The sequence below is a fragment of the Molothrus aeneus genome, chromosome 9, assembly GCF_037042795.1.
Source record: "Molothrus aeneus isolate 106 chromosome 9, BPBGC_Maene_1.0, whole genome shotgun sequence".
In the NCBI taxonomy this organism is placed as follows: Eukaryota; Metazoa; Chordata; class Aves; order Passeriformes; family Icteridae; genus Molothrus; species Molothrus aeneus.
In genome coordinates this window covers 23,524,391-23,551,822 of record NC_089654.1, presented here as the reverse complement: position 1 = coordinate 23,551,822, position 27,432 = coordinate 23,524,391, and the positions used below count along the sequence as shown (strand labels likewise).

Here is a 27,432-nt window from a genome sequence, read left to right as displayed (position 1 = left end):
GAAGGAACTAATTAGTGGAATCCATGATCCTGTGCCAAGACAGGTCTCCAAAGGCTGGGGAACAAGGGAAGCAAAGCTTATACATAAGCACAGCTCTGAGAGACTCTACAGTGTCTGAGCTTGTGTCCTGGTGCCTAAATGCCACAAGAAGGCCACTGACAATAGCACATAGAGCTGTGAGAAACTTCAGAAAGTCATCTATTTCAGCACAGTCTAGCTGCTGCAACAGATGGCTGACTGGTGTGATGCAGCCAACCTTCTCCCCACAGGAAAGAACAGCAGTTGGAACAATGAGCCCTGTGCTTCTGAGGAACCTCCACAGCAGATCAGCACAAACCTGTGGAAATTGCTCTGATCCCACACAAGACAGCAATGGCATCCCAGGGACTGAGGATTCACAAGGCAGAGGCACCAAACCAAGTACAGCTGGTGGCACAGGGTTCCACAGGCATGGTCCTGTTTCCCCCAGATCAACCCTCGCAGAGGGAGCAGAGCCAAGCTCTGAGATACAATGTAAATCTCTTCCAGGCACGTGAAGCTGCTGAGGATACTGTGCCTTGTATCAAGGATTGTGACTCACTATGACCCTAGAAATAACTGGAAAAAACTGTCTCTAACTTCAAAGTGCTATTTTGAACAGGAGACATTACAAATGGCAATAAAACAGTGGAAATAAGACAGTTTCACTACCACTGTCTGCTATTGGAACCATCATCATTACAGAAAGAGAACACTTTGAACATGTACAGCAGGAAAAGTATATTCATTTTTATAGTATAATGCTTAAAAAAAAAATTATCTTCAGCATAATACCAGAGGTCAGCAAATCATAAAGAATGCAAAAAAATACAAAAGACAACTATTTAAACAGCCCACCTACCCATAACATTAAATTTTTAACCTACGCTCAATTTACTGTTTCACACTCAACAGCTTCTAACACTGTAAAAGATATATTCATACACATATCTTTGTGCATGGCTAAAGAAAATAGATATGTCAAACCCAAGAAAGCAAAAAACTAAAAAGACACATCCACAGCACATAGACTGGAAGACAAAAAGGTGTAATTAAGAATGAAGATGCCCCAAGACAGACCTTGAATCCTACACTGAAACCAGAGACAGACTGATTTTGTTATTTCTGAGTTTGAAAATATAAAGTACCTGTATGCAAGTCTCATCCTCCTGTTTACCCCTGCATAAGCTGTTTTACCTACATCTAGAACCACCTGGAAAAAATTCTCCTCTCTTCTGGGCCTCCCAGCCCCCCAAAAATACTTGAAATTCCATCCTTCAACCCAGCCTGGAAATGTCAGACTGTAATCAGATCGGTGACCTGTCTCCTCTGGGAGCCTGCCAGTGCTTTAGAGAAAGACCTGATTATTCCATAAACCCCTGGAACAACCACTCCATCCTCACTCTGCTGGACAATGCAGAGGCTGACATAGCCCCATGTCCAAGCTGTGCTATGTCTGTGGCAACCACATGTCCTCTGCAGATTCAACTCTGGACAAAAAGACGTTTGTAAAGCGCAGAACAGTCTGTACCAACATGCACTGGCATCAAGTTCCACCCACAGTGACACACAGGAAAACTCCTCTGCTTTCAGTTTGAATTAAGTGCACTCTGAGGGAGCCCTTTGGTGCAGGTCCAAGTACACCCCAAGTTCTCTCACAAACATGTTATTTGGAGGCAGCAGGCTCTTGCATGGACACATCACATGCTGTTTCATCACTACTGAGCTGGCTCTGCTCTGTCCCAGAGCAGTCCCCACTAAGTCATGGCACAGTTTAAGCAGATGACTCAGCATACCTAAGGGGCACCCTCAGCTCAGCTCCTGCCAATTCAGAAAATAGAGCTCTTCAGAGCATTACTCCCTCCTGAGTTTTATGTATTCCCACAGCATTTCATTACCCAAACAGCCTCATCACCTAAACCAGAATTCAGTTAAGCTGAAGCTGGTTCATTTTGGCTGACTATTACTCCTGGCTAAACCAAGCCGAGCTTCCTGTCGCAGTTACCAGTGAACACAAGTAAAGCCTATTTAGTGCTAAGCTTAACACTACAGCAGCTCCTCAGAGCCAAAACAAACTCAGGCTTGCCAACTGAACTGCTCATGCAGATACAACTCTTGAGTAATCATTATTTATTCTAATAAAGAAAACACCATTGCATTAATTCTTTTAAAGACTCTTACTCCTTGATAATAACTTACACTTTTCTGAGAAAAAGAAACTTTTCTGAGAAAAAGTAACCACTTCTCTCTTCTGTGAGACTGGTCCTGTGGTACATTAACTACTTCAAAACCTCTGAAACCTCTGATACTTGGAAATTAAAAATAAATCAATAATTTAAATTAACAGACAACAGTAAAGCAATTCCCAACTCATAAGGACTACCAGATACCCATAGTACAATTCTAGCCAGCAGCTGAACCTCCTCCATTCCTGTCTAGTGCCAAACAGACAAATTTCTGTGGTGTTTCACAGAACCTTTTTGTTTTCTACTCCATTGTGCTCATTGTAAAAAACAGTATTTCTAAAGGCACTTTAGTAGCTTTCTTCTTTTCCCTGAGGAAATACTTTAACAAGTCCTGAATATCATTTTAGGGAAACACTAACCTGACAACCTGTGGGAAGCCCTGACCAGCTAAAAGTAATGTGTTTTTTTTACAAGCACCCTGTACTGCCAACTTCAAAGTTCACAGAAAAGGGTAAATTACATTAGCTATGTTTTCCATATCCAGTTCCACAGAAAAACCTCTGAGAAATTTTCAAGAGAGAGGGAAAGTCCTGACCAGAGAAGAGAAGGCAGAAGAAAAAAGCTTCTTACCTGTGCCTGGGAAGCTCCATGAACAACACATACCATAAGGCCAGAAGAGTTTATACGACAGATTCAGGGGTTTTTTCCCTTTCCTGTTTGCTCTCTCGAGCTCCCCAGTAAACTCTGCTGGCAGCAAGGGCCCGACTTCCTCATTCCTGCTCCACGCATGCGCGCTGCCAGCACCACCCAGCACTGCCCACAGCACAGAGCCCAGCTAAGAAATCCCCACCCAACCACAACCTGCACTCTGTACGTAATGCATATTGCAGCCCTTCCTTCAAAACCTTAGCTGCCTTTAGCAGCTGGGTAATACAGCTCTTAAAAAAACAAGCAAAGATAAAATCATGAACATCGTCAAAACCGTGTCCCTAAGTAACCGAAGCTCAGTTAGAGCAGATTCAAGAGCTCCTTTCTCTTCTCCTCAGTAATTTTTGACTGCGAAAACAAAGGGAGAAATTTATGTCATTTCAGGCAAAAATCTCTTACTTGGTAGAGTCAGTGAAGTACCTTAGGAAAATGGGGCCAGTTAAGGACAAGATGTTATTCCTTATCTGAAGCTTCCTGCCTAGTAATGACACAAGGAAAACAAGAAAACCAAACCATCAACATCACAACTCTACCATAGTACCTCCCCAACAGAAGCTCTGAAAGCAATTTACAATGATTTAAGCTTCCCAACATCCTGTGAGGCAAGACCTCATGTCTTCCTACAGAAAAAACTGTTGAATGAAGTTATTTATATGGTGTTTAACAGGAAAAACATGGAATGAAACCTGATATATCATTTTCTTGACCCCTATTCTCACCCAACCACCATTAGGGTCATGAACATTAAAAGACAACATGTGTAGACAAAATTTAAGTGTTCTTGCTCATGCCCTCCAAAACATAAAACCTACATGTGAATAAAATCATAAATTTTCAGGGAAGATATACAGAACCAGCTTCATAATTTCTGGTTGATATTATACATCCCTTACAGCTTATTTAAAAAAAGGAAATAACACACACACACATATATGTGTGTGTGTTATACCTCTGTGACTCTGTGATATATATATATATATATATATCTATATATATATATATATATATCTCCATGTATCTAAATAGCAAAATGGTTTTATGATCTACCACCTAGAAACCTTTTTCTACCAAGAGATGATAAAGTCTAGGGAGTTAATATCAGACAGCAGCTCTACAACATGTTTCTTTCACTTCAAATTATGAGTTTTTGCATTTGTCAATGAAAACTCTAACAGTAACACAATGATTAAACCAATATTTAAAAAATCAAAGAAAAACCAAACAGATTAATAGAAGAAAGGCAGAAGGCACTTCAAAAGTCCACAATAGTTTTCAGGACAGGGACTTGGGTTCAACAGGTCAAATCCTCAAGAGCTCTCAACCCTGCTGCCAAGTAGGCAAGCTAATAATTTGCTTTTCCCAGAGAAGACAAATATTTTAAAAAGCCATGACAAAGATAAAGAGGACAAGCTTGTAGAAGTCTTCAGATTCAAGGGTACAGACAGATATTACCTCTCAGTGTCAGCTAGAGAAGTCACTAGTCTTTCTTTCCCATTCCTTCTTAAGATATTCCAGCTGGACTGGTTGCATAGTTGTCCAAGCTGAAGTTTTAAATAGATCTTTATTAATAAACACAGGTAGGCAGAAATGTGGGTGGACAGCAATTACACAACCAACACCTCATTTTAACTAAAACAAGGCAACAAATCAGCCACACAAAGAGCTTGTCTAAAATAGCCCCAAGTAGTGGACTTGAGGAGGAGAAAGCAACTGAAGTGAGTGGTGTTCTGGATCACCAAGACCAGCACTGTTCTTTTCCATGCAAGAACAATCTACAGTAACCTGACAATTACTACTACAGGCATCTGGTAGATGAAAATGAGAAGTTGAGGAAAGGAGAGGGGAAGATCTTGGTGTCACTACAATGCCTTTATGCTTCCTTAGTCATGAATCATTGAGAAGACCCAGAACAACTCAATGAAAAAGAAAGCATAAAAGAAAGCAATCTAACAAAAAGGTACAAAGTTCTGCTTGCCACCCGCTCAGAAACAGCTTTTCCCCCACTTAATTCAGCAGCTCTAGTTCTGCTTGGATGTCAGTGACACTACAGCTACAGTGACATTACAACTGCAATGTCAAACAATGAGACAAAGGCAGACTTATAGTCTGGCTGGAGATACTGGTCACAAACTGTTCCAAAAGCCCTCTAACCTATAATACAACCTTTAATAATTATCCCCCACACCCTGCACCGCAGCAAACTTATATAAGAATATTGTCTCCAAAAGGAAAAAAATCCAGATATTTTTCTTTTTTTTTGTAGTGAAATGTGAAAATATTACTGAAAATTTTTATTTTATACACTTACAAGGCAAGAATCAAGCAATAGTCTGAACTTCCTCCCCACCTCCTTCCCCTTATGTCCAAGTGCTGGCATTACACTTGTTACTATCCTATTTATTTGTTTTCAAAAACTGACAGACTTAAAAAAACCAGACCTTATATATGACAAAAATTCCAGGTGCAATAGTAAGGAAATGCTGAAGTATACTGTAGGAGCAGTGTTAAGTGAATAGAAATGCTACTGCCCAGCATAGGCCATAAAAGGCTTCTATTTCATTGGTATTGAAAATGTAAAATGGAAATGTAAAATCTCATTTTATGAAGAACTCCACAGGTATTAAGCAAACATTCTCAGTGTCCACCTGAAAAATTAAGTCTCAGGATTTCTTTATAGTGTTTTTTTTCTTGCTTCTCATTTCTCTGATTGGGAGGTGGCTTTTCTTGTAACTTAGTAGATGTCACCCTTATTGTAAAAATAGATGTCAAATAAATTCATGTTAATAACATATAATAACTGCTGTTTACATAACTACTCTCTAATAAAGCTTCAGTTATTCTATTTACCTTCAAACCAATTTATTTTGGAAGACTGCATTTAAACATTAAAAAAACCTTTTAATAACAGCAGAAAGTCAAGAGCAGTGAAAACGAATGAATTTTTTAACAAAACTACCAATGTAGTTGCTTGCCTGCCTGTTTAATGTACAGTTCATTTTAAACATCATCACAAGGTGGGATATTTTTTCTGTGTTACATACAAAGCCATCTAGACTACTGTGAGGTTATTTCCAAAGGCAATGGAGCACCTCGTTTTTGTGGCACATAGATTTTATCATAGTGGGACTTCAGAGAGACAACGAATATTTTTTCACCCTCTGAGCCTTATTGTATTTCTATCCATTACACTGTTCTCTCAAAGATTTTGATACAGAATTATTGAACTATATCAGCTTCAATAAATCAGATCCTTTACTTCATGCACCTGTTCAGTCCAGCATGTGATATCATTTCTGCATTATGATGAAAGGGTATGGCACCATCAGTTTCAGAGAAAAGATGCCCATTTACAAACAATGTGCATGGCAAAACACTTTTGTGCCCACCACAACACAGCAGTTTCACAAAAACTTGAGGCAGGCAGCCTGAGGAGTTGCTAAGAGAAGATAATCCAGGTTTTCCTCCTTTCTCTCCCAGATCAGTCAAGTCTAGCTGCTAAGAGAATTGTTAAACATTAATTAAATGAGTGCCCTTGTGGCCAAGAAGGCCAATGGTATTCTGGGATGCAATAGGAAGAGCATTGCCAGCTCTCCCAGGGCTGATACTACCCCTGCTGTGTCCAGGTCTGGGCTCCTCAGAGCAGGAGAGACCTGGAGCAGGGCCAGAGGAGGCTGAGGAGATGAGGAAGGGCGTGGAGCAGCTCTCTCAAGGGACCTGTGGCTGTTCAGCCTCCAGAGCAGACCCAGTGAGAGGGGCCCTCATCCCCCTGTGTCCCTGCCTGCAGGGAGGGCTCAGAGCAAGGACCAGGCTCTGCTCCCTGGGGCCCAGCAATGGGACAAGGGACCATGGGCAGAAATGGATGCCCAAGAAGTTCCACCATGACCAAGAACTTCTTTCCTGTGCAGTGACTGAGCACTGGAACAGAGACCAGAGAGGCTGTGGAGTCTCTCACTTGGAGATATTCCAGACCTGTCAGGACACAATCCTGTGCCATGTGCTCTGGAATGACCCTGCTTGAGCAGAGAGAGGGGACCCAATGGCCCACTGTGATCCCTTCCACCCTGATCAACTCTGATTCTCTGAAAATACCCAAGCTGGGAACAAAGAGCAAATCACAGCCACTACCTACAAGCATGATACTTCCAATGAGATTTAGCACAGCAGCAAGAGAATGTAATCTCTCTGAAAAAACTAATATGTGTTACTCACCTTAGCCTTGTGAAGACCCAGCGTCCAGACTCATATTTGCATTCTACAACCAAGGTAGAGAGATACTGAAACTTTACCTATTTAGCATTTCCAGGGCATTTTCAGACTGCTCTTAGGCTTAGAGCAGGGCCTAAGCTACTTGACAGAAAGTACTCTCCATGCTCATGCTTCATCTCTGCTATGGACCTAAGCCTATCCAAATCAAATTTTCTTTCTCCTCATATTCACTCCTCAAAGGTTCCAAAAGATGTTCCAAAGCTGTTAAAATGGTTAAGAAGACCTGGAAACAAGGGAAAAAAATGTGGGAAGCACAGAAGAAGGAACTTCAAGGCAGACACTTTTCACATCAGTAGACTTGTCAAGTTCTTAGGTGTAGTTTCATAAGCAGCTTATTTGGGCACAACCAGGGCAACTTTTTATGTATTTCTTCATTAATGGAAGCCATCTTGAAAGTATTGCCTAAATTTTAACTAGCTACCTAAATGTAATTTAGCAGTCCTAACAATAAGGCTACACTAACAGGTTGGAATGATGAGAGTAGGTGAAATGGAATAAGGAATATGAGCAATAATTTGTGGAATTGTTACTTTATACTAAATCCACACCAAAATTACCTAATTTCAAAAACAGTGCTAGATTTAAGCAATGCTTAATGGTGCAAGTCGTGCAAATACAGTCAAAGCCATCCTTTCAGCTCATTGCAGTTACAGCACCTAGTGAAGGACTGTCCAGAGAATGCTCTAGCAGTCCATAACTCACATCACCTTATTGCCCCTAGAACCTAGCTGCAAATAAGGAAGCCATTGTAAATGCTACAATAGTTGATACAAAAATAGCTCACAGGGCCCAAACAAAACCAGAAATACTTCTTTGTTGAGTCCTGTAATAGCTTCACTTGCGAAAATAGCAGGAATATTACTCATCTGTGAAACTCATGTTCGTTATCTTATTCTACCTGTTTTCATGACAGAGACTGCAATTGTGTTTTAATAACACAACCTAATCTACACTGCAGCTCTGGAGTCATCCAGGGTCAAGAGGCAGCTGTGGCAGAAATGGCACCGAGCCTGGAGAATTTCAGCTCTCTTGTTAACAATTGCATAAATAAAAAATTAGCTAGTCAACACACTATACAAGATTTTCTCCACATCTCTAACAGATTTGATGTAAAAATCCCAAAACTATTCAGCACTGACAAGCCTGCTCAAGACTTTTAGGCAGTGTTAAATTACCATTCACACAGAGCTTAAAGTCTTTAAGTGGCAGCAGGAGAGGTCACACAACTGTTGCTGAAAAGCAGGTTAATTCAGGTAGGTCTGACTCAGAATGTAATTGAGCCTCAATTGCTTTAAACGATACTGGCAGCCGGTGATTCAATTTGTAGCACTGCTAAAAAAAGCAGTTCCAGCGGCCAAAAATAGCCTGGGGCAAAGTACTCCTTTGGAATTAGACTTTTCAGGCAACCTTCAATTACATGAAAAAAATCCCATCCTTAAATATTTTGCAGCCTTTGTGTCAGTCTCACCTTCTAGATTTATAAAAATAGAATCTTTTCTTTGCAGCTTGACGACATTATTAAAAGTTGTGTTAGTTTAACACAATCTGGCTTTTAGTGGGGGTGGAGGAAGCCACAGAGGTTGCTTCTGAAATAGAAGCTCCTCGAAATTTCTACCATGTCCAGCAGAGCCAATCCCTAAAGGCTCCAACGATGGACATATTGGCTGTCCAATGAGAGAAGTTAGCAACGCCTCTGTGACAACGCAGTCAAAAAGAAAAAAGGGAACTCAATTCCTCTTCTGCCTCTCAGAGGGGTAGTGAGAGGGGCCACTGGGCCCCTTCCCAGCATGGCCACTGGGGCCATGCTGCTGGGGGGACCATCCTGGCACCACGAGCAGCCACGCAGCCGAACCCATGTGCCTGGGGCCAGCGGCGGGAGCAGCCGCTCAGCCAGGACCGCTGCCATTTTGGCTTGGATCACAATGAACTTGACTTGCTTAGCTGCTTTTAGCCATGCTGCGTGTGGGCAGAAGGGCAGAAGAGGCGGCAGCAGCTCTTTTTCAGTGCCCTGGATGAGGAGAGGTGCTGAGTGGAGCCAGTGGCCGGTGCTGGCAGGGACCACATGACCATGGCGAGCAATTCCCGATGCACTCCCTGGACAGAATCAACCTTTGAGCGCTGGGGAACTCTATAAAAACTTTACAGTTGATAGAACTTGATAACAAAGGAACCTACGGACACCAACTCTCTTCAGAGTCAGAAAAAGGAGAAGGTGAAGGCGTGTGAGGAGAACAAATGGCGATACTAATGTTGGTGAAAAGGAGGGAGGTGGAGGAGGAGGTGCTCCAGGCATGGGAGCTCAGATTCTTCTGCAAGCCATGGTGAGGACTATAACACCACAGTTTCCCTGTAATTCATGAAGTGCATGGGGAAGATGCAGAATTGACCCACAGTCCGTGGAAAAAACAGGCGCTCACACCAGAGTGTGTGGATGCTGACAAGTTGTAATCTAAGAGAAACTTGAACAGGGACAGAGAGAACCCTGGCTTCCAGAGACAGAGGAAGAGGAGCCTTGCTTTTCCACTAGAACAGCTAACCCTTAACATCAACTACATCCCACAAACTAAATGGCCCATGAAAAACAGTTGTGGGAAGACTGCTTTGCCCATGGGAGGGACTCACATTGCAGCACATTGGGCAGGACTGCCACTCGTGAAAATCAGAACCACGTTTGAAAAGTTCACAGAGAACGGTCTCCCGTGGGAAGGACCCCCCAGCGAAACAGAAGAGAGTCCTTTCCCTAAACAAACTAAAGAAAAGATTTTTAGAAGTGACAAACTGACTATAAACTCCATGTTTTGTCTCCTTGCACTGTCAATGATGGGAAAAGAAGAGCTGCGGGGGTGAAGGTGTTCTAAAGGTTTCTTTTACTTCTCATTATCCTTTTAATTCCATTAATAAATTTTTCTTTATACCTTTTAATTTTTGAGCCTGTTTTGCCCTTAGCGTGTTTTCTCCTAATCCTTATCTCACCCCATGAGCCTTTTAGTTGTTCTTTCCCCCTCTTCTGCTCAACTATAGAGAGGAGAAAAAGTGAATAGTTTTTTTGGGTGGTTTTTTTTTTGTGGGCACCTGGCTTCTAGCCAGTGTCAAACCCATGACAAAATTACCCACCGTTTTAGTGAGTGGTAACAAAAGGCTCAATTCTCAGGGTTTCCATTAAACACCTACTCTTAAACCACTAACAAACATTTCAGGCTTAACCACAAAAATGAAAGCTGTTGCCTTACATTTTTTAATAGAGCAAACAACATAAGATATTCATGTGTAAGAAAAAAACTCAATATCTCAATGATCTTCCCATCAGTAATGGATAAGAGGTTTATTTATTTTTTGCAGGAGCCTGAATTCAACTGGGAAAAAGAATATCCTATATCCTCTTAAGAGGTTTTGAATTATAACCCTAGTTATAATTATAGAAGTTTAAAGTTACCTAACTTGAAAATCCTTCAATCAAGAAGGCAAAATGCAATAATCCTGGGAGTAATCTATTAAAAATCCAGTGCCAACTTGATAAATTTTGCTGCTTATGACTTGTAAAAGCAGTTCTCCTCCAAACAGGGAATGCTGTCTTTTAGAAGAAAGTCCTCTTAGTTACTACTTACTTTGCATGAGACTTATTCTAAATGGAGCAGTCCACAAAGAATTTTTCTCATTCCCAGTCTTCAAAGATATATTCATCTCTAAAAACATATTACAACTATATTATTGCAGTACCAGCAACCAGAAGGATGTAAAATAAAAAATACATGGGATACAATTTCACAAACAATCTCACAAACTACTGCCAGAGTTGCCTTACTAAAAAGTACACAGATCTCCACAGCATGCTGAACCAGCTTAACTTTTTAAAAGCAAAGGGTAAACTTGCACTAATGAACTTGATTCACAGAAATTTAGACTTCACTCAAGGAAAACTAAGATACTGGACTAGATAAGGCTTATCTAGTCTAATATCTTAAGACTGAAATATGCTCAGAAAGAAAATAACAGTAGCTGCAAAATCAAGCAACTCTGTAGTTCATTTGGGTAGTTTAACTTCCATTAACCATCTCCTTGAAGTAGTGACAGCTCACCATGGGATTTTAACAGGCATTGTCCCAGACTGCCGTGAGACCACAAGTGATTGGGCCTTTACACACCCTGACTACAGTGATACCTTGTCCAGCACCTTGAGAGTACAGAGTACACCTGATCAGTGTTTTACAGTTATGGTTCACATGAACTACCCAGAAAGATCCTTCCATGTTTCGAATTCCCTGTTTTTAAGAGACTTAAAAAGAGAACTCAGCTGCCCATTGCACCACTGTTGCTGCAGTCCAAGCCATGACAAATGACAAGCCAGCCATGTACAGCCAATATTTGCATGATTTGATAATTTAAATTTCCTCTGGCTTGTGTTGTGTAAGCCTGGTTAAACAGCAGATATCCAAATATATGGTAAGGGATAGGAAAGGAAAACTAGGCATTGAAACTCTCTTCCCACCCCTGCAGTTCCTTTACACATATTCCTATATTCAGCCACTTGCTGTTTTTGGAATAAAAGCAATGACAGTACGCTAAAACCTAATGACAAACAATTCAAAAGAGAAAATTCTAAAAATGGGTAAGTCAGAGGCAGCTGTAATAGCACTAGTGTATCCCTCATAACTGCACTGGGAATTATTCAGCATGCAAAACCTTACAAGAACAAAGTATTTAAATGTATTTATTAGCATACTGGAGTCACTGGATTTCCATAGGCTTACTGTCCATTTTTATTCTGTAATGACAACTCACATAGCAGCTTGTCACATCAACATCACTGACTATTCCCACTTCTCAAATGCTAAACCAAGTTTCTGAAATTACATTAATGAATTATTGGATGTGCTTGAAGGAAAGGATTGCTGTCACTCACTTCCCTGTCCTTAAAACTCCCAATTACTGTCATATAAACTGGTAAATAAGCAAGGGCTTCTTCCCCCTTCTGTCCTCTCCTGGGGAAGGACAAGCCCCATTTTTATTTATCAGGTGAATGAATACCTGTATTACTCACAGGAAGACACTGTAGAAGGTTGGGTTGTTTTTTTTTCAATTGAGATTTTAGTTAAAATATACCTGTGACTGTTTTAATACCTGGTGAGTAATCCTGACTCCACACCCCTTTCCCCTCTCCCGTAGTGCCTAATGTGACAGCCACATCATCACACCCTCAAATGCCAATATCCAGGGTTTCTGTGGAAGCCTTCCCTCCTGGCATGTCCTGAAATCACCCACACCATGGCCTAGCTTCAACTTGACAGAGCTCAAGTTCTGTTCTCAACTGGTCTAGTGAATCTAAAAACTCACATAAAAACTGCTGTGAGCACAGAGTTCTCCTCAGAAACGCACCCACAGACATCCCCACCCCGCCCCTGAGTGCTATTTTGTTAGAAGCATTTGACAGAAAAGTTCCACTGAGAAAGGAGACCAGAAAAGCTTACTACAGGTCTCTGCTGAAATCATGTAAATCCTCAGATTTACAGAAAATCAGGCAGGAAATGTTGCATTTCTATGAACTGCGGTGCAGACGTTGACACTTAGGTTATTCTGCCTTAACTGACGAATTTCCAATACTCCTGGTAATGGAATGAATGTTAAAAAAAAAAAGCCTGAAAGCTACTTGCCAGTGTTGATACCACCATATTAGTCCTATTTTTATTTTTTCCTTTTTGCAAATGCTACAGAAATGAGAAAGAACATCATGCATTACGGACAGATGAAAATTTGCCAAGTTTCCCCCCACCAAGAGTATATTCTGCAAAAATCACACTGCTCAGAGAGAAGATAAGACTTAAGTCTACTGATAACTAGAGAATAGGGGCAAATTTAGTACAAGTATAACTTAAGGGAATTTATTTTGATTTGCAACCAACTGGGCTGTGCCTTTTTCCTTCCTGGTTAAGGTGTTTGAGAGCTTTGTGCACAGCCTTTCACTTTATTATTTTAATAAAAATTAAAAGCATCTTGCACTCCAACAGAACCTTTATGCCTACAGGCAGGTCACCAATAAAATGCTAAGCAGCATCACTGAAGGGAAAACCAAAAAGCTCAGTTTGCCAATGCATTTTGGCACGAGTTAGAACTAAGTTATTCCACATACCTCCACTCTCATACTGTTATCAACAAGGAACCTCTTCTAAAAAAAGAGATGGGATGGTATAGAGGGTTTCTAAACACAGCCAAGCCTTACTTTGAGCACCTTTTCTGTGCACTGAAATTATTCATGTCCCTGAAGATTCTTAACACAAATACTTCCTTAAAATGGAATAAAATGTTCAGGAGACAAAACCAGATGGAATCAATGTAAGATGTCTTCAAACCAAGAAATGGCTTTGTAAAAACTACAAGACAGCAGATAAGCAGCGTTAAAAGGTAGCATGAAGGAGGTATATTCACCAGCATGATTTAATACAGCACACAAGTACAGTAAACTAACAATCCACACACAGGATAGCAAGTCCAGAAGACAATCCTGCTGGCTCACATCTCTTCAGTAGAATCTGACAATAGCTGGCAACAAACAGTTACATTTTAAATAGTCTGGTCTACTCCAAACAACCAAACTTGAAGCAATTCTCACTGCCCTGAATAACATTTTCTTTCCACTGTTATGATTCACTTACAAAGAAGTTAGAGTGTCAATCTTCTATCCATAAGGCCTGGTTTAAACAAGGAAGACTAACATTCAAATTGACTATAGGTTTTTGCAGCACTAATAAGGCCTCCTTTTTAATTAATTCTACAGGAGGCCTTCTAACACAATTAAATGGCAGAGTGACTCATAAAACAGGAAGGACAGCCTGAGTGCCTTTGGCTTAACTAACCCAGTCCATCTCATCAGGCCAGTTCAGCCTAACTTATTTTTATCTTTCTCCATGTCTCCTTTCAAATTTACAACAACAAGGAAGTCACAATATTCCCTAACTTCTCATCAGTTCCAGAGGAAGCAGTGATGTTTCAACTGTCCTCAGTAAATTCTAAGAACAGAGAGTACCATAGGTTGCTCCATTATCCAAACCACCTATCCTGCAACTCTGAACTATAAAGCAATGACACTAAGAGGCAAAAAGCCATCTCTGTTACCTGCATTAGCTGGCTGAATTGATGAGCAGCTCAGAGTGGAACAAAGTTAAATGAAAGAAACAAAAAAAAAAAGAAAAGAAAAGAAAACAGCATTTTAGCAAGCAAAGAGATAAAGACTCCTTAGAGAAAAGTTATTTCAAGTCTGGAAAGGTACATCAGAAAGTGATATTTCCTTTGCAATTGCTTTACTAATTTATGAGACTTTGCCCTGTTGTCATCTATTTTTGATCTAAAATCCACATCTCCTCAAAGCAAGCAAGTCCAAGAATTACTGTCCTTCAGAGCTGCTAATTAAGAGCAAGCCATTTTCCAGCTTCCAAAACTTTCTGGATTTTGTCTACCCATACAATAATGAACAACAGTGCAGGTGCTAGTGACAATTTCTGTATGATGATAAACAGCTGTTTCTCTAGATTTTTCCAATGTGATTAATTAGCTCTGTTTACATTAGGAGACTGGTGATTTGGTATGAAGCCCCTCAGCCATATCTAGAACCAACTTCCCAGACACTATGGTAAACAAACAATTGCTCAAGAAATACATGTGCAACATCATACATAGCTGTGAGGATTTTTCATTTGTAGAGGGTTGAGGCTGAGATTTTCCATACATAGATTGTAAAGCAGGACAGTATGTTGCTATTTCCTATCTCCTCAAACCACCTCAATCTGTGGCACAAAATCCAAGCTTGATTTTCGTACAATGAAATAGGAATTTTAAATTGTGACACATCACAAACAGAGATGATTGCTTCACTGGACTCATAAGCAGATTTTTCAAGATTTCATTGGCATAATGTTCACTTATAAAGGCAGGGAAATTTTTTCTCCTAAGCCTCCCAGAGAAGAGCTTATATCAGAAAGGTGAGATTTAACTATCATTAGGCTTGCATAACTGCCAGAATCATTAATGGTCATAAAATAATGTTTATGCAACATGCCACAATTCAGGAATGCCACATCAGCTAATCAAACTCACTTTCTACAGTTTACTTTACAATTTGGTTTCTATTAATTTCAAGGTCTCTCCTTCAGTTCTCACATCTTACAGAATTGAAAAAAAACCAAAAACCCAGAGGACAAAACACTTTATCTTGCTGTACTGTGAGTAGCTGGATAATGAAATCCTAACAGTTCCATTTGTTGGTACAGTTCTAACATCAAATAGCACCTCAAGGACTCCCATTCTGAAGTGGTAACAAAAGGAATGGAGGTGAAGGAGAACAAGCTGAAAGAATGTGACTTCCAAGAAAAGTAAGTCAACAGTATGAGTTTTGTTTCAGTCCTCTTCAAGGGCATTTATATTACCCAGTGACTGTAGTAAGACATGGAGAAGTTACTAATTCAAACACAACTGCTACAGCAAGTGAAGAGTGCCAAGTCATTATGAGTAACGGAGAAAGTTAAATGCTACCAACACTGGGAGTGCTCCACAGAACTTGGTTTATTAACAAGCAGGTGATGAAGACCATCCTCTGTGGCATGGATTTCAATTCATTCCCTTTGTAATACCATCCCTGAACCTGACTCCTTTTGCCCTAAAGGTAGCATCCAATTTTGAGATGGGGACCAACACTGGCTGACACAATTTATCAAAAATATTCAGTTGCAAGTCTCTGAAAAACCTCCAATGCACAGCAAAGAGGTGAGATTCCTGCCACTCTAGCAGATGTCACCTTTGTAGATAGCAAGAAGTTCAAAGTTGAAGGTGAAAACCCTTCCAACTAGCTCACTATCTGAACTAAAGTAATTGCTCAAAATGAGTTCAGGAGAAAGTGCTGAGAAGACCTTTAGATCCAAGCTAGAAATATTCCTGCTCCATCAGCTGATCAACCAGCATTTTGTTAACAAACAGGTTTAAAAGCAACCATACCTCAACTTTCAAAGCTTATCCTGACAGAATCTAACGAATACTGAAGTATCCTGAAAAATAATTACATTTGGAATGCCCAGATTTTTATTTAACAGCCTGCTTTGAAAGAGTATTTAATTAGACAATTTTAAAAACACCTATTAAACTGGAATAGTAGAGAGATGAGACCAACCAGACTTTCCATGTTAAAACAAAAAAACAAACTGAAAGAAATAAGGAACCACCTGCGAGATCTCATTTTCCCAGCCTAGCATATTTCAGCTACACCAAACACTTTGTTCCTTCAGTTGTCTTGTAGCTGAAGCAGTCCTGTCTCAGATCAATATATAACATGCACTCCACCAACACCAGAAAACTAGTAACTGAAAATTAATACTTCAAAAAGTGGTTTTGCAAGCAATCTGTAGTGAGAGGGGTCTATTCAGCCAGAGGCAAGAACAACATGTCCTTATGGTGGTTTTAGTGACCATGGCTGGAAGGCATAACTGTCAATAAATTCTCCAGCTTCTGTAATGTTGAATTCCAGACTCACCACAGTGTTCCCTGACACAAACACTCTCTTCTGTGTTCTTCGTATCAAATTACATGGCAACTCTGTCACAATCCATGTGAGGCAAGTGAAAGATCTGTTCCTCCAGCAACACTTCCACTACTTTTCAGTTTAACTGCATATCTTCCATTTCTTATGTAGCAGAATAAGAAAAAAAGAATCCTTTTGTGTATCAAAACAATCCTCTTGCCTTGTCTCCCCTCTCTTCCTCACATCTCTCTCATACGAAGATTTTTGTCCACATTCCTAAAAATGTCTTCATTCTAACAAGGTAGCTTACATTGTAGCTTACATAGGCCTCTACCTACTTGGTATAATCAAGTGATAAAGAGAGATCTTGTTCCCCATGTGATTTTTAGGATTCCTGAAATACCTTTTTATTTTTTCTGGGGGAAGAAAACCTAACCTAGCATGTGGGGCAGAAGTTTTCATGTAAAAGGCTGCATAGGATGTCCAAGCCCTTTTGTATATGCACATATGCCCTGATGCACATGAGAAGTCATCTCTGCCCACTGCAAGTTTCCCTTAGACGCCCTGCAGCTGCCTCACTTCTCACTCCATTAGGAAGGAATCCCAATGTGAGGCCAGGGCACCCATCATACCTGCGTGGAACACCCCACTACACCTTCTAACACAGAGCAGTGCACAACTGGTACTGCCTCTGACAACACACATTTACAGCAAATTATTTACAATTCTTGCTATTTCTATTACCAAAATCTCTTTCTTCTCCAGCTGATAGCACCAAATATGTTGCTACCATGCAGTAACAGGAAAGCCATTTCCTCAAGCACTCTAACCAGAAATTATTTTTATATCAGAAAAATCTATTTATAATAAGCCATCAAGACTTTTGCACCTTCTTGCCCATTAACCCACTTCCACAAATAAAAAACCTCATTAGGAAATCAGTTACCCCTTGGAAATCTAATACCATTCCAATTTTAACTGTACTGGTAATGAAGCAAATGAGACTGATGCAAAAAGTAATTATCAAGACATGCACTTCTTCAGCAAAACAAGTGGTCAGACTCAGTGAGGGGAACTGCACCTAATTCTGGGCACACTGTGGAACCTGTGCTCAGAAAGGAAAGTAATACAGTGTAAGTAAACATTTGTGGTTTCTTTCTCAGCTAGCAGAGTCCCTAGACTTCATTACTGTAACAGAGCCTACATGGAATCTTGAAGGTCACACTGAAATTTCAGTCGGTGCAGTGTGTTTATATAATAATCTTTCACAATAGCAGGATATTGTAGATAATGGTTTCCCACTTGTTACTTAGTACAGTCCAAGACATTAACTTCAAACTACTAATTCCCCTATGTTTTATCTGCCATGTCAGATTTGTTTTTCTGGCCCACCTGCAATGTTACTTGGGATGCTCCAGCAAACAACCACCTGATTTACTGGGTGTGGGAAAAACCATCACAAAACCACACAGACTTTCACCTGCAAAATGACTCAATGAATCCATGGTGGGAGAGGAATTTTAAATAATGAGTAGGCTTTGCAAAAAAAAAAAAAGTTTTATAAAGGTCACCTGCTTAAAAGATACCTTATAGTGGCTTCTGCATCACTGTTCTGAGATTCTTGGGAAGTTTGGGAACCTACATGCAGATGAGTTCTTTCCTTCTAATTCAGCTTTACATATCATACCACTGGAAAGCTATGACTCCACAAGTTCTTTCAAATGGCTGAAACTTTTTCCCCCAGGCATCCAGCATATAAACTGTAATTCTTGGTGCAGATTAAAAAATAAAAGGTAATTATCCTTCATATCACTACATATTACACTCTGGCAAAGGTCAATTTCCTAAGTAGCATGAAACAACCTTTTACAGCACCGGTTAGTGAAGAGACAGAGGCCTTAATTAAATGGCATATCAGTTTTTGCCATCACTAAGAAAGGTAGCCAGCATCAGTGTCACCCAAGGCTTCTGAACCCCATACAAAGTAATTAAAGCATTATTTTAATATACACTCACTGAATTTCAACTTCTGTGATTCAACAAGATTGATAATGGCTCCACCCAGATTGCTGGTGAATCATTGGCAACACCTCAGAAGTTTCCAAAAGCATTCCTGCTCATTTCACTTCATCTGCTTTAGCATAAGCACTTTTATATAATAATACATGCCTCAAGATGCCCTTCAATTAAACTCTGTGTTATAAATGTCTGCAATTTCCAGATTTGTATGTTCATCTGTTCACTGGAACATTAGTTTTTTAAATTATCAGCACACAACAATCCCATCAGAAATTTCTAAAATATTTAGCTTTAAACTAAGCTAGTTTGGATACAAAGCTGACAAAAAAACCCTCACAAAAACGAACAACAAAACACCAGAAACCATACAAGTTACTTCCCACTTATGTCAATGAAGGTTCCTGCTGCTCATAAGTGACTGACAAACTCAAGTCTCTGGTTGTCAAAACAGACTGCTCTGATGGTACCTGCCTTTCTAAATTTCCCTCCAAGCAGCCTGTCAGGCTGTCTGCTTTGACAGACCCTTTTCTAGGACAGGAAGGCAAAGCCATAAGCTATCACTGGGAAAGGAAAACGTGCCTGATAACGTCTGCTTCTATTTATGTTAGTGGGAACCATAATTTCATTATCAGCATTGTGTATTAAAGCGCTGAAGAAAGCCACGGAGCTCCTGGTGAAGCTTAGAAACTGGCAATAATGTACCAACTGCTACTGAGCACAGGTTATTTATACAGCCATGAAGTCCCATATTAGCTTCATTGACTTCAAATGCAGGAATACAGACATTTATAGCTGACAAAATTAACCACCTCCACATCCTCATAAGCCTGAAAGAAGTAAGAAAACATAAGTTTAGGAATACATTAACTTCTGCCTCAGAGTATTCCTGTATTATCTCACAATTCTATAACCAAATAATGTGAATAGAGTATAAATGCTGCATTTATCTTCCAGCAGAGTCATTAAATGACAGCACTGCTACACCAGTTACAATGATTAAAGCAGCTCAGCTGCAAATCCAGGTTACTTTGAACCTGTTAACTATTTTTGCAAATTTTTAATTTTTTCCCCCACTTCAGCCATTTTCAATACGGCAAAAAAGCACAGAAAACCGTAGCTTTGGCTGGAGGAACAAATGATTTGTCACGCATACTTGACTAAAATGTATAAAAATAACAGATACATTCCGGGCAAAAAGGCGTGCAGAGGTAAACAAAACATTCCCAGTTCCTAGGGGGAAAAACCAAAACCTGCATCAGTTCCCTGCTTTAAAACAAGACAGACCTCACAATGGCTTCTGAAGACAAAACCTGACACCAGGACATTCTCAACCATCAAAGCAAATTAAATCCCAGCTACACCAACACCGCACCCCCGGCATGAAACCCTACCCACTCTGTGGGTGTAATCCAACAGCCAAAACAATGCCAGGGTGGAAAAACTAGTGCAAGTCAGGGAGATCCTGTGCGGTTTCACCATCGTTTGTCCCCATGCACAGGGAGAGCTGCGGCCACCTCGCTCTTCCCTCAGGCACGACAGACAAAAGAGCCACAACCCAGGGCGGAGAGGTGTCCCGGGGACGGGTAGGGCTCTGTCATTATTTTCCCTCCGTCTCTGTTGTTCAACGCGACACGGGGACGAGTTTTCTCACGCAGAGGCAGGCAGAGCCCCTGGAAAAAACAACAGCAGGCAGAGGGGGCACACAAAAGCCGCCTGTCCCTCGGCCGCCGCAGCCTGAGGCGATGCCGCCTCTCCCCACCCCCAGCCGGACCCAGTCGCTCTCCGCCTCCCCCCCATCGGGCACAGCGAGCCGCGGTCCCTCCCCGCCTGCCCGAGGCGTTCGGAAATCGAGCCCGGCAGGAGCCTGAGGCCTGGCGAGGCACAAAGTCGCGGAATTGTTAGAAGCAGAAAGCACCTCTGGAGATCATCTCGTCTCAGCGCCCGCCTCTCCGCCTCCTTTCTCGGCAAGGCGGGCAGAGCTCTCCCGCCCTATTGTTCCCCGCACCCCGCGGCGGAGGCAGCGCACTCACCACGCGGGCCGGGCTTCCTGCAGCGCCCACCGGCCCCCTCAGCTCCGGCACACCGGGGCTGCCACAGCGCCCTGCTGCTGCTCCTCCAGTAGTACACGCGGGCCCCGGGGCAGCGCCGCCATCGCCCGCCGCCGCCCCGCTGCCACTCCGGCAGCGGCCATCTTGTGCGTCGACTGCTCCTCTCACCGCTCACCGCTCACCGCCCACCTCCCTCCCTCCTTCCTTCCTTCCCTCCCTCCCTCTCCGCACCACCCGCCCCTTCCTGCGCCCGCCTTCCCCCGCAACCGGGACGCGACAGGACGGGACGGGACGGGACGGGATGGGATGGGGAGAAATAGCCGAGTCACGGCCTGGAGCCCGTGAGGGCAGGGCGGGGGAACTACCGCCCGTCTCGGGCAGGGCACCTCGCGCTCTCTCAGGGACGGTCTCCAATGTCAGATGCCTTCCTCCTTTCAGGTGGGGTCTTTTTCCCTCCTCCTCACCTCCTCTTGTCATAGTTAGCGGGCTCGGAGGTGGAGGTCGAGGCTTTTCACACACGGAGTGGCTCCTGGGAAGCGCTCTGTGTTTTGGGAGCTTGCTGAGGGCCCCCGCCCGCCATTTTCTCTCCCTCAGGAACCTCTGTTGGCGGACCCTGCGGTTGTCTCATGCATCACACCTTATTGCTTCAAGCCGGTTACTTTCCTTACTTCAGGGAAAAAGAACACAAATTAAGTTCCCTCTTACGTGGCCGTGCAGAGCAAAACTTTCGGGTTTTGCTCGCCAGTCCCAAGTGAAGGCGTAGAGATGGACTCCGTGCTGGAGAAGGTCCCCCGTAGCTTTGTGTGCCGCAGGACACAAATCATCCTTAGCTTTAACCAACACCGCAGGTAAGATGTTTGGGGACCCTCTAAGCTTTCCTGTATCACAGTCACAACTAATTGGGATACAGAAGAAATTTTAAAACGCAGTTATAGAATGTCTTGCAGTCGCTTGACTTGCAGCATTTACTAAACACGCAGTGACTGTCTGACAGTTTTAAATTGTTACAAGAGCTAATTACTTAGCATCAGGATATTTCAAGGTAACATCCACTCGATGCCTGTTTATGAGAACATGAATATGGTGTAAACTACTAAGGAAGCTATGTTTACATTAAAGACCAAAAATAGTATTCAGTGCTCCCATTTTATTGCCCATCTATTTTATCATGTCTATGCCCAGCTAGAGGCTCTGCGGGATCAATCCTGCTGGATTCCATTGTGCAGGATGCTGTGCAGGAAATCACTGCTTTTCTCTTTTCCTTTCATAACACTGTGAGGAGCACCCAGTGTATTATTGTCAGTCCAACTTCTGAAGTGCAGCATTGCATGACCTGGAAATAAAATATAAATAGGACATTGTCAAGTCAGAAGTAGCCATGGCCAGAGCCAGGGACTCGAGAGAGCAGGCCTGCAAAAGAAAGCTGGGTTGTGACATGCAGACAGAGGACAGAAATTCCTACACACAGGGAAAAACTACACAGGGCAAGGTTATTCTTCAGCTTCTGTTTCTGACTTGTACTGACCACAGACAGATTTTCATTAACTTTACAAGAAATGTGGTGCTAGTTACTAAAAGTGTTATTGCTATCTGTTTTACTAAAGAAATAATTTCTATTATTTAGCTTTTCCGCCAAAACAACCTTAATACTTATCAAGGATCAGTGTTTAAATAAAATAGTATTAAGAAAAGCTGTTAAATTCTGAAAATGGAGTTTTCTAGCCACAGTCAGGGACATTGAGATCTTATGAACACAGAAGATTAGGATATTTACAAAGAGCACCTTTGACTTAGCAAGAGCTTTACTATGAGCTAGAAAATAAGTGTAAATTGGAAATGTCCAAGGCCAGACTGGACAGGGCTTAGAGCCACCAGGTCTAGTGGCAGTTGTCCCTGCCTGTGGTAGGGTTTGGAACAAGATGACCTTTAAGGTGCTTCCAACCAGTCTGATATTCTGTACCACAGAAACTTCTAAATCAATAATTGCCATCTTTTGCAGACTCCTCTTTAAATGTTACAGTAGAAAAGTGAACCTTGTTGGAGTTGTCAGTGTCCTGATTAGAAGCAGAAGATGACATTAGGAATAGCAAAAGTGGTAGGTGTTCTTTGCAACCTTGGTTTAATGTCACAGAAGCTAGAAATGGTCAGGCCCTGAATCCTGTTACTTCCTAGTTTCTAGCAAGTGATTTGTACAGTGTTCTGATGTTCTGTTCAGTCTGGGTTTTAATATTCCAGTCTGGGGACTTCTACTACTTTGTCTTTTGGTTCCTGTATTGTGGAAAGGTTTCATTTTTCATGTAGTTTATGTTTTCCCTCAACATTTAAGTGCATTGCCAGTAGGAACATGCTAACAACAATTTTCAGAGGCACAGCATAGGTTACCACAGTAATACATGGTTGAAATGTAAAGAAATGAAATCACCTATTGTTCTTATTATGTAACACTGCACAGATGAGCACTTGAATTCTCAAACCCCACTTTAGACTTCCATCAGAGTCAGGCTTTTCTGATGTTTATTCTTTGTTATGTTTTCTGAAGTTCAGGAATTTGTAGATGAGCTTGTTCTCTTGCTGGGATCTGGTGCCACTAAATAACTTAGGTTATTTTTAGTGTCTGCCTCCCCCAGTTACACAGCATTTCTTCCTGTGTGATACACTGCTTTTAGCATTTGAAACACAAAGTGTTATTTCTCCTTAGGATTACTGTTTTCAAATATCATTTCAGCTTATCATTAAATCAGCTATAATTCATCTCCACTTTTTTATATTGTTCTTTCTTTTATGTTCTTAAAAGCCCACAGGAATTAGTTTTTATTCTACCACATATAGTCTCAACTTCCAATCCTTTCGCTCCTTTTTCCCATCCAAAAGGGGATAACGTGTGGGCATGGTTCTAAAATCTGACATTTGTGGCCACACTAGTAATGTTCCTCAAATTATACATTAAAAATGACTCCTCATTTTAGCCTCTATGACTGAGGGAAATACCTAAAATACCAATGTAACTGTCAAATGGTGTCATCTCACCATTCAATTTTTATGTTACTCCTTCCATATAAAACTGCTCCAGATCTGTGGTACCAGGATAGCTGTCTTTAAAAAAAGAAATGTGTATTTTTTAAATGTCTTGGCAGTGTTTCAGTTTGCTATTTTAGTTAGCAATGTGACTTGTAAAGCTGATAAAGGAAAAATTCTCATTTTGAAACCTGTGATATCAGAATGGAAGGCAAGAATGAAATACTTTTCCAGGTGACTGCAAGCATGTTCTTGTTATTTCACACAGTGAAAATTCTAACCACAGATAATAAAAAAGAAAATCCTTAGCACTTGTATATGCTTGACCATCATGTTAAAAAAAATTGACCATCACATTAACAAACCTAAATTCCTGCACTTTTATAAAATTCCACTGACAAAAGCAGAAGACTGTAGCCATCCAACAATCATTGAAAAAAAATCCAATGTTCATTAAAGAGCATGCTGAGTGTCATCCAAGCCCATGGGATACAGATGCAACTCTTGGAGTTTTATATGCTTAGTTTTATATGCTTATTTTAAATAATAAAACAATGTTAGCAAAATACAGCCTTACACTGTGGCCATGCTCAGTGTCTCCAACATAACACACAAGGCTTCCATTTCCCATGTATAAAAGAAGCCCAAAGGATCTAAAGAAATGTGAAGTCCATATGTGTAAAATGAGTGCTCCTCCTTGAAAGCTTCTCTCCCAAGCATTCATAAACTCACAATTTGCACAAATAAATAATACTGTATAACCCACCAAACATCAGATTTGTTTAAAAATTTCTTGACAGTTCTTTGATGCTGTTCATAATAAATTTGTAGAATATCAATACAATTATCAATGTTTGTGTTTTCAGCCTACTTGGAATACAAAGGTCTATGTAAATATACCCCCTGACTGCAGCTGCTGTGGAAAAAGAAGAAATTATAAGGAAGGTAAGAAACTTGGTTTTGATGATTTCTCAGTAGAGATTTCACTTCCTTAAGCGTCCCATCTCATCATCCTCCTTGTCCCACTGGTGTTGTGGGATGCAGAATACTGATTCAGGAGTACCAGATTCTCCTCCTTATTGCCTTTTTTGCTTACTTGCCATTGGCTGCTTTGCTCCAATCCCAGACCTTCCAGTGTCATTCAGCACATCTCCTCTCTTTTTGGGATAAAAATTTTGAAGGAACAGAAAGTAGAGGAATTTGCAGCAGAGCAAGTCTAGTTGCACTAGGCAGAGCAAGGCAGAGCCAGTACCACACCACATCCTTGTCACTCCAGTGCCCTCTGCTGCAGTAAGCATCTCCTTGGCTTCTGAGTCCCCTAGGCAGGGGCAGGAGCCTCTGCCAAGTACCATGTGCTGCCACCTCTTTATCTTGCACTTGACTTCCTTGTAGTATTTCCTTTTCTATTCTGTCTCAACAGAAAAGCAGAAGTATGACTCCTTATTTCCTTTCTTTGCTCCAGCAGTACTTAGGTTGAAATTTGTTCTTTTCCTTCATAGCATTGCTGCACCACATTTTACATCAGCCTCTTAATGAGCTTAGGAAGGTAACATATATGTTGGGATGATAAACAATTAAGGCAATTATATTTTATAAGAATTCCAGTGTGTGTGTGTATAAAGCTGAAAACCACCTAAATTAACAATGTAATTTTTGTTCTTTTCTGGCAGGTTTACTCATGTACTATAAAACTGGGAGGAAATGAGAGACAGGTAAGGCTTAAAAGAAGTTGCCATCTTTTTATTGTTTATAAAAGATTTTTCTCAAGCTTTCTTGAAGGCTTTTATAATCTGACATGTCATAATGATGTTCCCTACTCTTCTTTGAGTCTAGCAGGTGAGAGAAGCAGCATTTACAAAAGAAGAAAAAGGGAAATCACTGAAGGAAATGCATAAGTTGAGTGAAAGTTAGTGATTCTGGAACTGGCTCTTATTACCAGACAGAAAGAGATAGTATTTGTGGTTTGGTGAGTGAGCTATTTTTGATGTTGTTTTCCTACATAAGCTACTGATATAATTGCTAAAGAAAAAACAGTGAAAAGATCAGAACATCCTGTGAGCACAGATAGAGCTTACATTGTGTATACATTTTGGAATAAAACTCATTTATTTTTAGCAAGTGTCATCAATTTCTCAGAGATGAATCGATTCTTTTTATATGCTCATTGAGGCACATGGAACGCACAAGTCCTAGCCTGTTAACAAATGCCAGCTATTTTGAGAAGCACACTTTCTCTGCTGTTAGGGAAACTTCTTGTTCTTGTACATAAGGCCACAGTAGCTCCAGTCTGTTTCTCCCCAGTGTTTCTGTGGCTTTGCTAGGCAGACATGTGTTACCTGCATGAAAAATATGAGCCATAAAATAACTTACCTTCCTTCTGAAGTCCTTAGTCATTGCAACTTGAATGTACTTTGACTTCAGCAATTTGATATCAGAAGGTTGTTTATGTGGCAGTTTATTACAGACTCTCCCAGGCAGCTGTTTTTCTCATCATTGTTTCCATTAACATAGTGCTCTGGGAAAAGAAAAAAAGCAAGAAAAGGAGTGTCCTGTATTTTCATGCACAAACCCCACCTTCTCCTTGGAATTCCTTCCACAGGAAGCACATAGGCATGTATGCACTTATTTGCATAATTAATAGACAAGATAAAAACTGTTTCTACCCTACGTTGATGAGTCAAACACTGAAAAGCAGTTGAGGGCAGAGTCATTCACTGATCTCTCAGGTGTAGCTGCTCAAACTCACAAGGTTTGGGAGATAGGCTGAAACCAGCTGTACTGGGTTTGCATGGCCTGGTTTTTGGTAGCATGGGGGGCTATAGGGGAGGCTTCTGGGAGAACCTGCTGGAAGCTTCCTCCATGTCTGGCAAAACCAATCCCTGGTAGCTCCAAAGATGGAGATGATGCTGGCCAAGGCTGGGCCAGTTCAAAATGGTGGTGATGCCTCTGTGATAGCAGATTTAAGGATAAAGAAAAGCAAGTTGTGCAGTTGTAATTGTGGCCAGAGAAAGGCAAGGTGAGAGTATGTGAGAGGAGCAACAGATATCAAGGGGCAGTGAAGGAGGAGAGGCAGGAAGCATTCCAGGAGTCGGAACTGAGATTCCTCTGCAGCCTGTGGAGAAGACCATGGTGAGGCTGCTGTGCCCCTGGAGGCCATGGAGGTCCACAGGGATGCAGCATTCCACCCACCTGCTGCCCATGGAGGTCCACAGGGATGCAGCATTCCACCCACCTGCTGCCCATGGAGGTCCACAGGGATGCAGCATTCCACCCACCTGCTGCCCATGGAGGTCCACAGGGATGCAGCATTCCACCCACCTGCTGCCCATGGAGGTCCACAGGGATGCAGCATTCCACCCACAGGCCATGGAGGGCCACAGGGATGCAGCATTCCACCCACAGGCCATGGAGGGCCACAGGGATGCAGCATTCCACCCACAGGCCATGGAGGGCCACAGGGATGCAGCATTCCACCCACAGGCCATGGAGGAGCCCCATGCCAGAGGAAGGGGATGCCTGAGAGGAGACTGTGACCCTGTGGGAGGCTTAGCAAGCACTGAAAACATCAGTGTGTTACCAGCATTTTTCTCTCCATCCAAAACACAGCACTGCACCAGCTACCAAGGAGAAAATGAACTGTATCCCTGCCTAGCCAGGATCAGCTTCCTGTCCA

General features: G+C 41.6%; 1 protein-coding gene and 1 long non-coding RNA gene across 2 annotated transcripts in view; one reads left to right on the top strand and one right to left on the bottom strand.

The window, feature by feature from the left end:
* RC3H1 (ring finger and CCCH-type domains 1) overlaps positions 1-20,891 on the bottom strand; it is a 74,060-nt gene extending 53,169 nt beyond the window's left edge. Inside the window, exon 1 of the mRNA XM_066556211.1 lies at positions 20,727-20,891. The gene's annotated coding sequence lies outside the window, so the exon portion shown is untranslated. The remainder of the gene's footprint in view (positions 1-20,726) is intronic.
* A 172-nt stretch (positions 20,892-21,063) lies between these two features.
* On the top strand, positions 21,064-25,883 carry LOC136559915 (uncharacterized). The gene is made up of 5 exons (XR_010784062.1): positions 21,064-21,182; positions 21,339-21,592; positions 24,626-24,704; positions 25,430-25,471; positions 25,593-25,883. It is a non-coding gene; the product is annotated as an uncharacterized lncRNA (long non-coding RNA).
* The last annotated feature ends 1,549 nt before the right edge of the window (positions 25,884-27,432 follow it).